The 13,066-nt window shown below is 47.2% G+C and overlaps 1 protein-coding gene across 1 annotated transcript in view; it reads right to left on the reverse strand.

The window, feature by feature from the left end:
• LOC128571265 (spermatogenesis-associated protein 31D1-like) overlaps window positions 1-7,021 on the reverse strand; it is a 37,864-nt gene extending 30,843 nt beyond the window's left edge. The window contains exon 1 of the transcript XR_008375719.1: window positions 6,929-7,021. The gene's annotated coding sequence lies outside the window, so the exon portion shown is untranslated. The remainder of the gene's footprint in view (window positions 1-6,928) is intronic.
• Window positions 7,022-13,066: the final 6,045 nt, after the last annotated feature.

The raw sequence follows: 13,066 nt of genomic DNA on the forward strand, positions 1-13,066 counted from the left end.
ATTACAATCACTGCTTCATACTGTTGTTCAGAAACCTCTCTCCTCTGGTTCTACTTTTGTGGTTTCCTCATTGATTAGAACAACCACTTGTTTTTGTAGTGCTACTTTTCTTATAGTTTTTAACACTTTTCACCTTGTGGTTGCCCTCAAAGTATTATGGTATTGTTCAGTCTGTTAACTTAAATACCCAAATATCTAGGTTTACATCACATAAAAGATTGCTTATGTCAATTGTCACGAAAGATTAGTATGACCTACATCTGCTATAGTAATTCTTAGTACCTGATGAACATAGCACAAAGTTCTTAACCTAACCTTCTTCCAAGGTTGATTCCTCTTTGCTTGTATACTCAGATCCTGATAAGTTTATGTCACACATTTTCCCCTGACGATTCCCACCACTGTCTGAACTCTGACTTTGAGGTTTTCTCCATGAAGAAGAGCTTGGACATCATGTGTTAGGTGATGGAGAGAGAGGGAGTGATTTTCAAGAGACAGACAATTAGAAATAGAGCTGCAATAAACATTCTGGTGCAAATGTCTTTGTAGCAAAATGATGTTTGTTCTTCTAGGTAGACACCTAGTAATGGAATTGAGAGATTATAAGGAAGGTCAATTTTTAGATCTTTGAGAATTCTCTTATGATGGAATTGAAATACATTCTTCTTAGTAAAGTATTGCAAGACTGGAAAAATGAATATCCAATGTATGCAATACTAATGTGAACAAATTTATAAACAATTACACGTTGAAATGAACAATAAACACAAATATAGTTTAGTACGGAGGTGGGGAGGAGGAGGAAGAGGGGAGGATGATTGACAGTAGGAGGGAGGGTATGTGGGCATCTCACCTAAAGGTCAAAAGGCATGAGGGATTCTTTCATGACTCAAACTTTACCTTGGAACTGAGAACAATTTAATCTAAAAATTTGTAGCCTCGTATTATTTTGAAATAAAATAAAGACATTAACAGAATCATATTTGCATATAACAATTATACCTTTGGGTCCAGTAACCAGACATCTCTATAAAGAAGTCTGGCTTAGAAAAGAAGATAGAAATTCCATCATAGGTAGAACTGGGTACAAGATGGAGAAGGATTCATCGAAAGACTAAAGAGATGATAATGTGTCAGTTAATGGGAAAGAGCTGGTGTTGAGCCAGATATTGGAGATAAAAGGCAGCAGTTGAAAGATTCAATGACCAATATGACTATGAAGACAGTAGAACGTAAGGATAAGGGCATGTTGGGCGGAGGTGCACTTTGCTTCTGTGTCTTGAGAGAAAAAGAACAGAAAGGAGGAAGGTACCTGAAAATGATGTCCAAGGGAAAATATTGAATACTCCCTCTGGGTTTAAATTTCTCTGTGAAGGAGGAAGTGACACGCATGTTACTAGGGGAGTTTACTGAGAGTTCTGTGGTGAGTTTGTAAAGAGTGGCAAAGGTTTGGATGCACTGCCATGGGTAACAGGAAAGACAGGACCACTGAAGATTGTTTAGCGTCCAAATGAAACGCAGCATCATGAATTACAGCCCCTGCCTTGTGTGAGTTCTTCACTATCCCTTGGCTATTCAGAAACAGTGAGTGAAAATATGGGCAGCTTGTTGTAGGGTCGAGGTTTAGCTGGAAGTGTGCATGGCCATGGACTTTAGACTAGGAGGGATGACAGTAGTAGAACTGGGCTGGCTACCTGGCACAAAACACAGGTTTAGAGGCTGCAAATCACTGTCAGGTCACAGAGCAGGTAGACGCAAAATGAATAAGCTGCAAAAAGCAGCATTTGGCAATTAAACAACATTAGCACAACAGTGTTAAAGACGATCCCTATTTATCCACTTAACTATTTGGCTTCCTCTACCCTGAATCTCTTTTTCTCTTAGAATGATATATGTCTCCTGGCTCCCTCTTCCCAACCCGCATAAACTTTTTTTATTGGCAATCTCCTCACAAGCAACGCTCTCTTTACCTCACCTTCCTCCAGGATAACATGCACCTTATCCATCCAAATAGTAGCCACATTCGGGACCCAGTTATCAATTAAGCCTGTGAGAATTTTCTGTTCCTCACTTTCCAGTCAAGAAACCACACCATTAAGGTCCAAGTACCTGTGTGCTTCCACAGCACACGATCATGCCCCACATAACAGGTTCTTTAGCACTAACTACCCTGTTCTTCAGATCCTCCTTCAATCAGCCCAGTATCCATCACAGCAAGAAGCCCTCAACCACTCCCACCCACCCTCACCCACCTGTGTGATCCTCTGCTCACTGACAACGTTTTCTGAGACATGATTAAACCACTTTTTTCTGTAATATATACATATCTCTGTCCTGCTCTACATGTATGGAAGAGCTATCTTGTTTAATCCTCTACAACAGTGGTTCTCAACGTTCGAAATGCAATACAGCCTTTAATACAGATCCTGTGGGTTGCGACCCACAGGTTGAGAGCCACTGCTGTAAGGAAATAAACAGGTGACGAGAGAGAAGGTGTGAGCTGCAATGTCATTCCATGCAGGCCAACAGATGGGAAGCAGCCCATCTTCTCAACCATCCTCAGACAGAGAAGAGGGTGTGGGGGACACAATATCCACTCCTTAACAAGAGCTCCAGTACACTGGTCAACACTTGGTGGCCAAAATAAGCCAATAGGAAGAAGTGAACTAACTCCTACCATTCTAACTAAGCATACACTCCAGATTCCCCAAAACCTATGCCCCCAAATCAGGACAGAGAAAAGACATGACTCTTAGGAGAACATTTATTGGGAAGAATCTCTTGAGTCTTATTTTAGGGGATTGAATTTCCTCTCAGGAAATGCAGGAAGCAGAGAGACCTTGCAATCTCAGCAGTGCAATGTGGCCTGCAGGTGCCTGGTCAACTTCAACCTGCATGGGGTGATGGATGGGTCACAGTCTCAGTTGGCCATGGGTGGGGAACGGTCCTGACAAAATTGGGGGCTGCCCTTTCCAGAGAATCACCTTGCCCCTTCTGTATTATTTGGCATTGAGAAATACACTTACAGCAAGGAAGCATTTACTTTCTAATGTGATGTTCAGTAGGAGGCCATCCCTTCAGTGACAGGGAGGGCGAAGACATGTGCTCCTAGGCACGTCCTCATGCATCTTGTCTACGCTTCCATGAGGGGGGCACAGAAGAGTCTGCCTGCCATTCTTAACTGTAAGTTCTCTGTTGGCTCATGCTTGGCATAAAACGGAGATTGTCTTAGGGATCCTTTTGTCCTTCTTTTGGCCACAGGTAAGGAGGCAGGTGGGGATAATCCAAGGTGGTAACTGAATTTGTTGTCCCAAACTGTTCTAAATGACTAGCTTTAGAGCTTCTTTTGCACGGGGGCTTGGAGATCCCACCTTCAGAATTTGGTGTTCCCACCTGTTCAGTTGTTTCAGACCTAGGCTCACTCTTGAGGGCCTTGAATTATTCCCTGATTTTCTAGGCCTTTCAGGGAGTTAGACCCAGATCCTTATCTAAAGACCCCTCTAGATCACTCAGCAGATGATCTTTTTGGCTATTCCTCAGGCAAAAATTCCTGATTCTTCTGAGTATCCTTGTTAAGTGAAGCATTTCTCAGCATCTCTCTTGAAAGCTACCAGTTTGACTGAATCCAAAATTCTCTTGTGATGATGCTGCCCTGTTTTCTTCAGAAGCTCAGTGCTGAGAGAAAAATCTCCAGAAGGATGGGGGTTGGAATACAACCTTGGAGGATGGGCTGGGGAATGTTGGGAACTGGAGTACAAAAGTCTTCCAGGGATTTCTTGATTACAGAGTATAACCCCAACATAATTGCTGTTCTTTCTGTGACACATTCCAGATCAGGTGGGAAATGTCAGATGGCATAACACACTATGCCTCTTCTGGGGTTTTTGAAAACATGCTCCCCAGAACCTAATCTTGGATAGGGAAACAGGTGACAGGACTGGGAGCAGGAATTGAAATTGTGCCTGAGACTGAAACTGAGTGAAGTTTAAGGAATGGAGCCTGGGCAGTGCTTGACACATGGAGAGAGTCTGGAGATGGTTAATTACTGGGGATCTTTAGCTATGAAGGTATTTGAGATTGAAGAACACAGATTTTGAGGACCAGTCACCTGTGACAAATACCACAAACGGCAGGGACTCGACCTGCAGTGACAGGAGAGCTGCATGTATTTTGCTCTATGTCATCCTCAAAGTTCTTAGGACACAGGAGCTGCTGTCCACGTGCAGATCTTCTGGTTTCCCTTTGCTGGTTCACAAAGGAAGGGAATCTGCTGAGCCATGCTTGTTGGCTATTGATACTAACACGGTCCATGAAAAATTGACCATTTTTTGCCATGTATACTGTGCACCCACGTTTTTGCCCCAAACATTCTGGAAAACACAACTCAACTCTTGGCCAAAAGACAAACGAGGGGAGGGCTAGCATTCCTCTGTAAACATGCAGATTGTACCACCCTTCTGCAGCCACACTCTCTGTGAAGGCTGCCCCTTTCCCATGCTCACGGGAGCCATTCCCTCCTCACCACTTCAGGGCCCGCACACAAGTTTCCCACACATGTGGCCACCGGGTCAGGTCCTTCAGAAATGCTCAGCCCAAGGGCAGCCATGATGGTTTCTGAGGCCTGCGCAGGTCTCCCAAACCCACCTGGGCAGAGCTCCAAAACATCTCTGAAGAGGCCACTGCATCCTCTCTTTGCAGAGCTCCCAACCCACTCTGCACAGGAACACCATGGGCCATAGATTCCACCCCACAAGGCCAGGGCCTGCCACGCCAGCCCCACCACAGCTCCCTCCCTTGGTCATGCCACTAGGTGGAGGCCACGCTGGCTAACTCCCAGGGAAATATGGTGTTCTCCTGGACTGGAGCCCCCAAAACTCAGTAGGCCCAAGAGGAAAAGTAAAACAGCTCCTGGAGGCCCATTGCACAACCCCACTCCCAAGTCCTACTACCCACATATGATGTGCATTCGTGTTTATCCCTCAAAAATTAGGGCAAAAATGTCCACATTATACATAGCAAAGGTTGGTAGTTGGGAGTCTGGCCTAAGTTGCTTTGGGAAAGAACCTGTTTTCTTTTTCTTTTCCTTCCATATTATGAAATCACTGTTTTAAACTTGTCACTTCAGAAGGCCAGAAAATCAGACTTGTGCAAGGAGAGAGAAACAGATGTTACCAGGTTGGCTACAGGGTCTCCAACAAATAAAGCCTTAGAATACGAAGGGGAAGAAACACCACAGATGTTTCCGGCTCCTGCAGGAGCATTCTGACACTGCTTGGAAGGTTAGTGCCTCTGATTGCTGGGACGTAGTGGCAGCTCATCAGCACCATCTGGGGAGAATGTCTCCAGAACAAGCTTCCTTAGAGGGAAACCTGTTCAGGTTGAGTCGCACCTAAAGTGCCATCTGGTGGTGGTGAAGCAGACAGGCTGTTGGTTCCTGATGATCAACATTTGAATCAGTGGGACCATTTTCTGGGATAAACTTGGTAAGAGATTGACATCTCTGGAAAGGCAGAGATCAAAATCCCTGGAAAGTGTTCAGAGAAAAAGTCCCCTCTGATTAGAGAACAACATCTGCTCCCTGAGTGTCACACGGTGGGAGAGGAAGAAAGGCAAGTGCAGAATGTCCCCTGGGAATGTGGAATCCAAGGGAGGGACAGGCATTGGGAGCAGAGAGTGACTGAGTGGTGAGGGTGAAGGTAAGTCACATAAGGGGTCCTCAGGTCAGAAGAGAAAATGGAGGGTGGAGGTGAAGAAGGCTCATACAGGAGGCTGGTAATTCTCCTGGAGGGCTTCCTGGGAGTGCAGAGGGCAGAGTGGGTGAAGATTGTCTCATGGAAGCCAGCGCAGTGAACACACCTGTGGAGGGAGCAGCATCTTCGGGGACTCCCAGGACAGCAGTGGCCTGACTTCTGCAGTTGTTGCATGGCACATCTCACAGGAGGCGTTGGGATACACAGCTGATAAATGTGGATGGTACCACGGTGCTACCCTGTGGGCTGCAGGAGACAGGAGGCCAAAACCTGCGTTCACAACAAGGTCAAGGAAAGGGGAGCCTACCCATCTGCAGGGTGGGGCCGCCTGAAGCCTGTTGCCCCTCACCTCACCCCACCCATGACTTCACAATACCCTCTGTGGCCTCCTCCCAAGGCCATCACTCACATCCCTTTACCATGGCTACGACCTCACATGACCATGGCAGGACACACTGAATCCCTGAAACGTATAGAGCACGCTTTCCAAAGGGGCCAGGAAACAAACGGAAAGATTCATCACCTTTTCAGAGTAGAATTCAGCTTCCTTCACTCTTCTGTTTCTCTTTAGGTAGCTCTCCAAACCTGGGAAACCAGGATATTGGGTGATACGTAGGGAAGATAGGAGCACAGGGATCATACTGGAGTCCCTATAGGGAAGACACCTGGGTTATTAAACTCTGGTGGCCCATACCAGCTGACAAGGTCAAATGGTCATCTGTAATATTAACAAGGTTCACATCTATATGGTTTCATTTATGAAGTACATTACCACAATTGCTGGTCAAAATCACCATCTGGTGAAGGTCAGACATGAGTGGTTACTTCAAAGAGGAAGCTGAGCACCCAGGAAGTCAAAGTGCTGATACAGTCAGGAGACAGAGGTGCTGACTCCAAACCAACGTGTGGACATTTGTGGACATTTAACCTGGCCACCTTCTGGGGAATACCCAGTGCCCAGTCAGTCACTGCTTCCTGCCCAGACATGGGCAGAACGGAGACCCCGAGAAGGGTCTCATTGCTTAATATCTTCCTAGTACCCTTCCTCAGAGGGCTCTCTTTTCCCAGAGAGACGGCATCTAACAACTGACATCCTCTGAGAACATGGACCTGGGGCCTCGCAGAAGTAACAGGAAGGGTTACCATTGAATAACTCGGTCAAATACACACAACCTTACCTTTCCAGGTTCCACCTTCCTTTCCCCTGTTGGCTCTGTCCTGATGCTGCTGAGAACAAAAGGAAAAGAATGGGAGGCTGAGACTCGCTTCTCTCAGACCTCCTCTCTAAGAGGCTCAGACATACATTATCCAAGAATAATGTGCCTCGCCATTTTAACAAATAGAAAGGTGTTCCTCTTATTCATTTTAAAAGTGATAGAATATTCCAAATTTTCCTTCTCTGACAAACTCAAGGGAGGATTTTATTGTGGAATCTCCACATGGCCTTCTCAGAAATCCTCTACTTGAGGACAGAATCAATAACCAACAGTCACATCTGCTCCCTCAGCGGACTCTGTATTTTGAGGACAGATTTTGGATGGGCTGGACATTTCACTCTGAGCAGCTCAACATGAAGGAAGCGTTGGCTTAGTGAAACATAATATGGGAAAGCAACAATCAACTGTCACTTTCTCAATATGCCGATCCAGAATCACGAAATCAAGTGTTTGGGGATTTCTCCTTGAAGTCCCAACTACATCTAGATAGGCAGCCTGTGAGCCAAACATGGAAGCCTTCATTTTCCTGAGCCCCTAGCCCTGGCCAACCTCTCTCCCTGGAGGAGTGAAGCTCAGTCACTCTCCAAGCCAATCAGACTCATTTAGAAATGTGGGAATAGGAATGGGAAACAGCAGCAGGGAATCTCTCTTGAGTGTTCCTTACCTTTTGGATGTCTGAGTTTTTCCAGAAGGTTGGTGAAAATGCTTTCAACACAAGGTAGCAGAGGCATAAAAGGAACAACCCCAACCACTCAGAAAGGAGAGGTAAGGGTTGATATTGCAGAAAGCCCGGGCAGAGCTCAGCCAGGGCTCAGTATGATCGTTCAGAAACCAGAGACTTCTGCACTGTCTGTGCAGTGGGGCTGCCTGAAGCAAGTGAGTGCTGAGTGTGCCTGTGCTTGACTCTAGCCCCAGGCCCGCATCACACAGCACAGGAGAGTCACAAAGGGGTTCTGAGGGCGAGGAGGGGACAACAGGAGGAGGGCGGCCACAGGCCGCCGCCCCCCCCCCCCGCCATCCCAGCAGATCTCTCTGCCCTTACTCAGACCTCTGGGTCCTCCTGCCCTCCCCTCCATCCCATCTTACAACCTCACTCTTTCTTCATACCACGTGTTTACCTCATTGAAATGTTCCATTTGTTTTATCTGTAACCCAGATATGACCTGAGTCCCCCTTTGCTTTGTGGAACTTTTGACTTGAGCCTTGGAAGTCTGAAACAACGCTATCTACTTACACAAGAGCTGGCGGGTTTGAGCCTCCCCCAGGCAAGGCAAACAACAATGACAACTGCAACCAAGAAATAGCTGGGCGTTGTGGCGGGTGCCTGTAGTCCCAGATACTTGGGAGGCTGAGGCAGGACAATTGCTTAAGCCCAAAATGTTGAGGTTGCTGTGAGTAGTGATGACATGGCACTCTATGAAGGGTGACATAGTGAGACCCTGTCCTCCCCCCCTCAAAAAAACAAATATTTCCCTCTTTTGGTTCAATCTTCCCATCATTATGTTTATCACACTGTTTTTCTAATCCTATCTAAAGAACAGAAACTCCCACCCTTCTATATTAATTTCATAACAGATCTGTGACTCCCCCAAGCCAGGTAACTGTATGATAAACTGTTGACTCCCTCTGCCCATGTTGGCATGGTGTGACCTAGAAGTGTCAAAGCCTTTGGGCAAAATCTGGTATCGAGCAGCCTTACCTGGGTCTTCCATGGGCCATGTGAACCTGACCTTTCCTAAATGTCTTGGCACACCCACAAAGCTTGAGAAGATGTGTTGTATATATATAATCACCCCCCAAAATGCCCAAATTTCAACTAGTATGCCAGACTTTATTCAGGCGCTTCATGTCAGGTGTATATAAGCCCAATACTCCTCCACCTTTTCCCTATGCCTTCTTTATAAACTCTTTATCACATGACAGCTGTCCTCTGAACTGTCTCCCAACTTCTCAAGTCTCTCTTAAACTCTGCAGCCCTTCACTTGCCAACAGCTTCAGCTCTCTCCTCTCTTTGATGTACATCCTCAAGTTTTCATTTAAGAAATACTTCCTTCTGGAAACTAGGAGAAACAGACATCTGTACACTGGGGGCTCTGCCTTTGATCTCATGATGCAGGTTGACCAGTAAGACCTACATTGTTCAAAAGCTAAGCAAATGCAGAGAAGCGCTTTTCCTACCCCCAGCATCGATAATTGCCAAAGTGGTCTCTGGAACAGACCAGATACTGTGGGGCATAAATGCTCGCACGCTCTATCATGTTCCTTCTTCACACAGGCATTATACTGTCAGGATGTGCAGCAGTTGGCTAGTCATAAAACCAAAACGTGGATGTAAAAACTAAAATGTCAACAATTGTGGAATTACTTTACAGGCTACTATATCATATCAAGGAATATTATACATTTTGTTTATTTTTTATATGTACATAGAGTCACTCACCCAGGTCGGAGTGAAGTGGTACAAACATAGCTCACTATAACCTCAGAATCCTGGGTTCAAGAAATCCTCCTGTCTTAGCCTCCAAACTATATGGGACTACAAGCACGCATCACCTCTGATTTTTCTAGATACGGGGTCTTGCTATATAGCTCTGGCTTGTTTTAAATTCCTGAACTCAAGCAATCCTCCTGCCTCAGCCTCCAAATGATTACAGGCATGAACCAGGTGTTCCTAGCATGGAATATTATATTCAATGAGATGATGAGAATATTTAAATTTTTAAATGTACTAACTAAAACACAAAACACAAAATTAAATGGAAAACACAATATCGTTGTATATATTACAAACAAATAGGAGGGGAGACAAGATGGCGGACTGAAGCCAGCTTTCAACAAAGGCTCCCGTCCAGAAGGAGAGTTAAGGGACAGGAATTTAGTAAGTATCCTGGTGGACTTGAGCCTCACCAAGAGTGAAGGCTGAAGAACGCACATCAACACCGCTGAGGCAAGTTGTGATCACAAGGACGCAAACAAAAGGTACAAAATCCACCACCAAGCGGACGAGAGTCCCCCTCCCCCATGAGACCGGCTCTGTAGCCCCACAATTGAACAAGTGGGCAGAAATTAAAGCCCCTCCCACTACACTCCACGGGAGAGACCTTCTAAAAACTGGACCTACCTCCCCTACTGGGGTGCCGTGGCGTTCTCCTGCCGGACATAGGGCTGAATAAAACTTTGGGAATCCTTTGCCGGCAACCCTGAATCCCCGGCGCTCCCCTCCCGCCCACTGAGGTCCGGAGGCCTGTCCCCCAGGACTTCGGATCCTTGGGTGATTTCTCAAGGGGAGTGGACAGTCCCCGAGTTGCGACTGGTCAGCATTGACTCTGAGGCGCGCCGAGTGAGGAGAGGGCACCGGGCTGAGGGGGAGTCACGCCTCGCGGCACTTCCCTGCGGTGCAGTGCACCAACCCTCCCCGGGCATACGGGGCCCAAGACTGAATAAGACTCTGGCCTCCCTGCTGAGAGCTGAGAACCCCTGCTCTCACTCGGGGTCTGAGGGCCTATCCCCCAGGAGTTCGGCTCCTTGGGTGATTTCTCGAGGGGAATGCACAGTGCCTGAGCTGCGTCAGGTCAGCGCTGACTCTGGGATACGTGAGGGAGGAGAGGGCACTCTGCTGAGGGGAAATCAAGCCTTGGCGGCACTTCCCTGCGGTGCAGTGCAGGAGCCCTCCCCGGGCACAAGACTGAATCAGACTCTGGCCTCCCCGCTGAGAGCTGAGAGCCCCTACTCTCACTCGGGGTCTGAGGGCCTATCCCTCCGGAGTTCGGCTCCTTGGGTGATTTCTCGAGGGGAGTGCACAGTGCCTGAGCTGCGTCAGGTCAGCGCTGACTCTGGGATACGTGAGCGAGGAGAGGGCACTCTGCTGAGGGAAAATCAAGCCTTGGCGGCACTTCCCTGCGGTGCAGTGCAGGAGCCCTCCCCGGACCGTAGTATTGCGTGAAACTGAATGAAACTCTAGCTTCCCCTCGCCCCACTCCCAATCCGGGTCTGGGGGCCCATCCCCCAAGAGTTCTGATTCTTGGGGGATCTCTTAAGGGGTGTGGACCCAGCACAAACTGCGGCCGCTCAGTGCTGACTCTGGGGCGCAGGACAGAGGAGAAAAGGGTCGCCTGAGTGCCCACACCAGAGCAGCAGTTCCCTGGAGGTAGATCAACAGCCGTTTTTTCTTTAACGGCAGAACGCTCACTTCTGGATATTCTGAGGACACACCCCCTGTCTCCCTGGGCAACCAGAGGAGGCCACCGGTGTCACGGCTCACAAACCCAGAAGCCTCCAGGGCGGGGCCGACCCAGAGAGGTGTTCAGACGCAATTCTCCAGCAGCAAAGACGTTTGAACTCAAAACAGCCCGTCTCCTGTAGGCGACGACAGGAACAGAGACAGAACCTCACAAAGTTGTCTGTTCTGTTCTGTTCTGTTAGCAGCATCCATCAGGGACGGGGCTAAGCCTGAGTGAACACCTCCTTCCCATCACCTGCATCAAACACTCAAAGATGTCAGGCCCCATCTCCTCTTGCTAGATAGCGGCAGTCTGCGGGGGCCTGGCAGACTTCCTCGCGATTCAGGCAGGTGCAAACCCCTGGAGTGTCTGTTCACTGCAGGCAACTGGGTTAGCCATCTGCAGAGATACCAGTGACTGGGTCCGACGGAGGGGCAAAGTGGGGAAGGAGACGTCAACCTTCCCAGACTGCTCTGTTTGCGGGGTGGCTCCTCCTGACTCCACGCTGCACTGGGGTGAGCTGTCTCAGAGGAGTCACCAGGCCCCTGTGATCCAGTTCCCAGAGACCTCTTGAACCCTTCCACCTGAGACAAGTGCCGATTGAGACAGTTGATTCAGACCTTTTGAACTGGGCTAATAGACTGAAGACTTTTCAGGTGGTGCCCTGGGTGTGCGATTGTAGGAAGGTTTGATTCTCCTTTTCCAACTGGGGCCAGAGGTGGGCAGGCGGGGTGACTTAATTGCTGATTTTTCCACACAGCTGAGACTTCAAGCCAGAGTAGAAGTTGCAATAGGATCGAACAGAAACCAGCTGAAAACAAGACAGAACCACTTTGCTCCACCACACCAGACAGGGCCCCAGTTTCTCAGGCCACAGCACTGTACGGGCCCTCGATAAAACCCCAGGGGAAAAACCAAAGGGAGTAAACCATGGGGCGGAATCAGCGGAAAAACTCTGGTAACATGAATAACCAGAATAGATCAACCCCCCCAAGAAAAGATACGGCAGATGTGATTGAAGATCCCATTCATAAACAACTGGCTGAGATGTCAGAAGTCGAATTCAGAATTTGGTTTGCAGACAAGATTAATAAAATGGAATTAGGAATTCGAGGAGAAATTCAAAAACTGTCTCAAGAATTTAACGAATTTAAAGACAAAACCACCAAAGACTTAGACACACTGAAACAAGAACTTACAGCCCTCAAAGATATGAAAAATACAGTAGAATCCCTCAGTAACAGAATGGAGCAAGCAGAAGAAAGGATTTCTGACATTGAAGATAAAGTCTTCGAACGCTCCCAATCTCTCAAAGAGGAAGAGAAATGGAGAGCAAAAACGGATCACTCACTCAGAGAGCTCTCAGATAATTCGAAAAAAAATAACATAAGGGTTATAGGAATTTCGGAGGCTGATGACGTGGCAGCCAAGGGCACAGAGGCCCTTCTACATGAAATTATGAAAGAAAATTTTCCAGACATGCCTAGAGAATCTGAAATTCAGATAGCAGACAGCTTCAGAACCCCAGCACGATTCAACCCCAAAAAGCCATCTCCCAGACATATCATAATTAGCTTCACTAAAGTTAACATGAAAGAGAAGATTCTCAAAGCAGCCCGGCAAAAGAAAACTATTACGTACAAAGGTAAGAATATTAGAATAACTGCAGATCTCTCTGCTGAAACTTTTCAAGCAAGAAGAGGCTGGTCATCAACTTTTAATCTCCTAAAGCAAAAAAACTTTCAACCCAGGATCTTGTATCCAGCTAAACTGAGTTTCATCTATGATGGAGAAATTAAATACTTCAATGACATTCATATGTTGAAAAAATTTGCCATAAGTAAACCAGCTCTTCAGGATGTTCTCAGACCTATCCTCC

The sequence above is a fragment of the Nycticebus coucang genome, chromosome 18, assembly GCF_027406575.1.
Source record: "Nycticebus coucang isolate mNycCou1 chromosome 18, mNycCou1.pri, whole genome shotgun sequence".
NCBI lineage: Eukaryota > Metazoa > Chordata > Mammalia > Primates > Lorisidae > Nycticebus > Nycticebus coucang.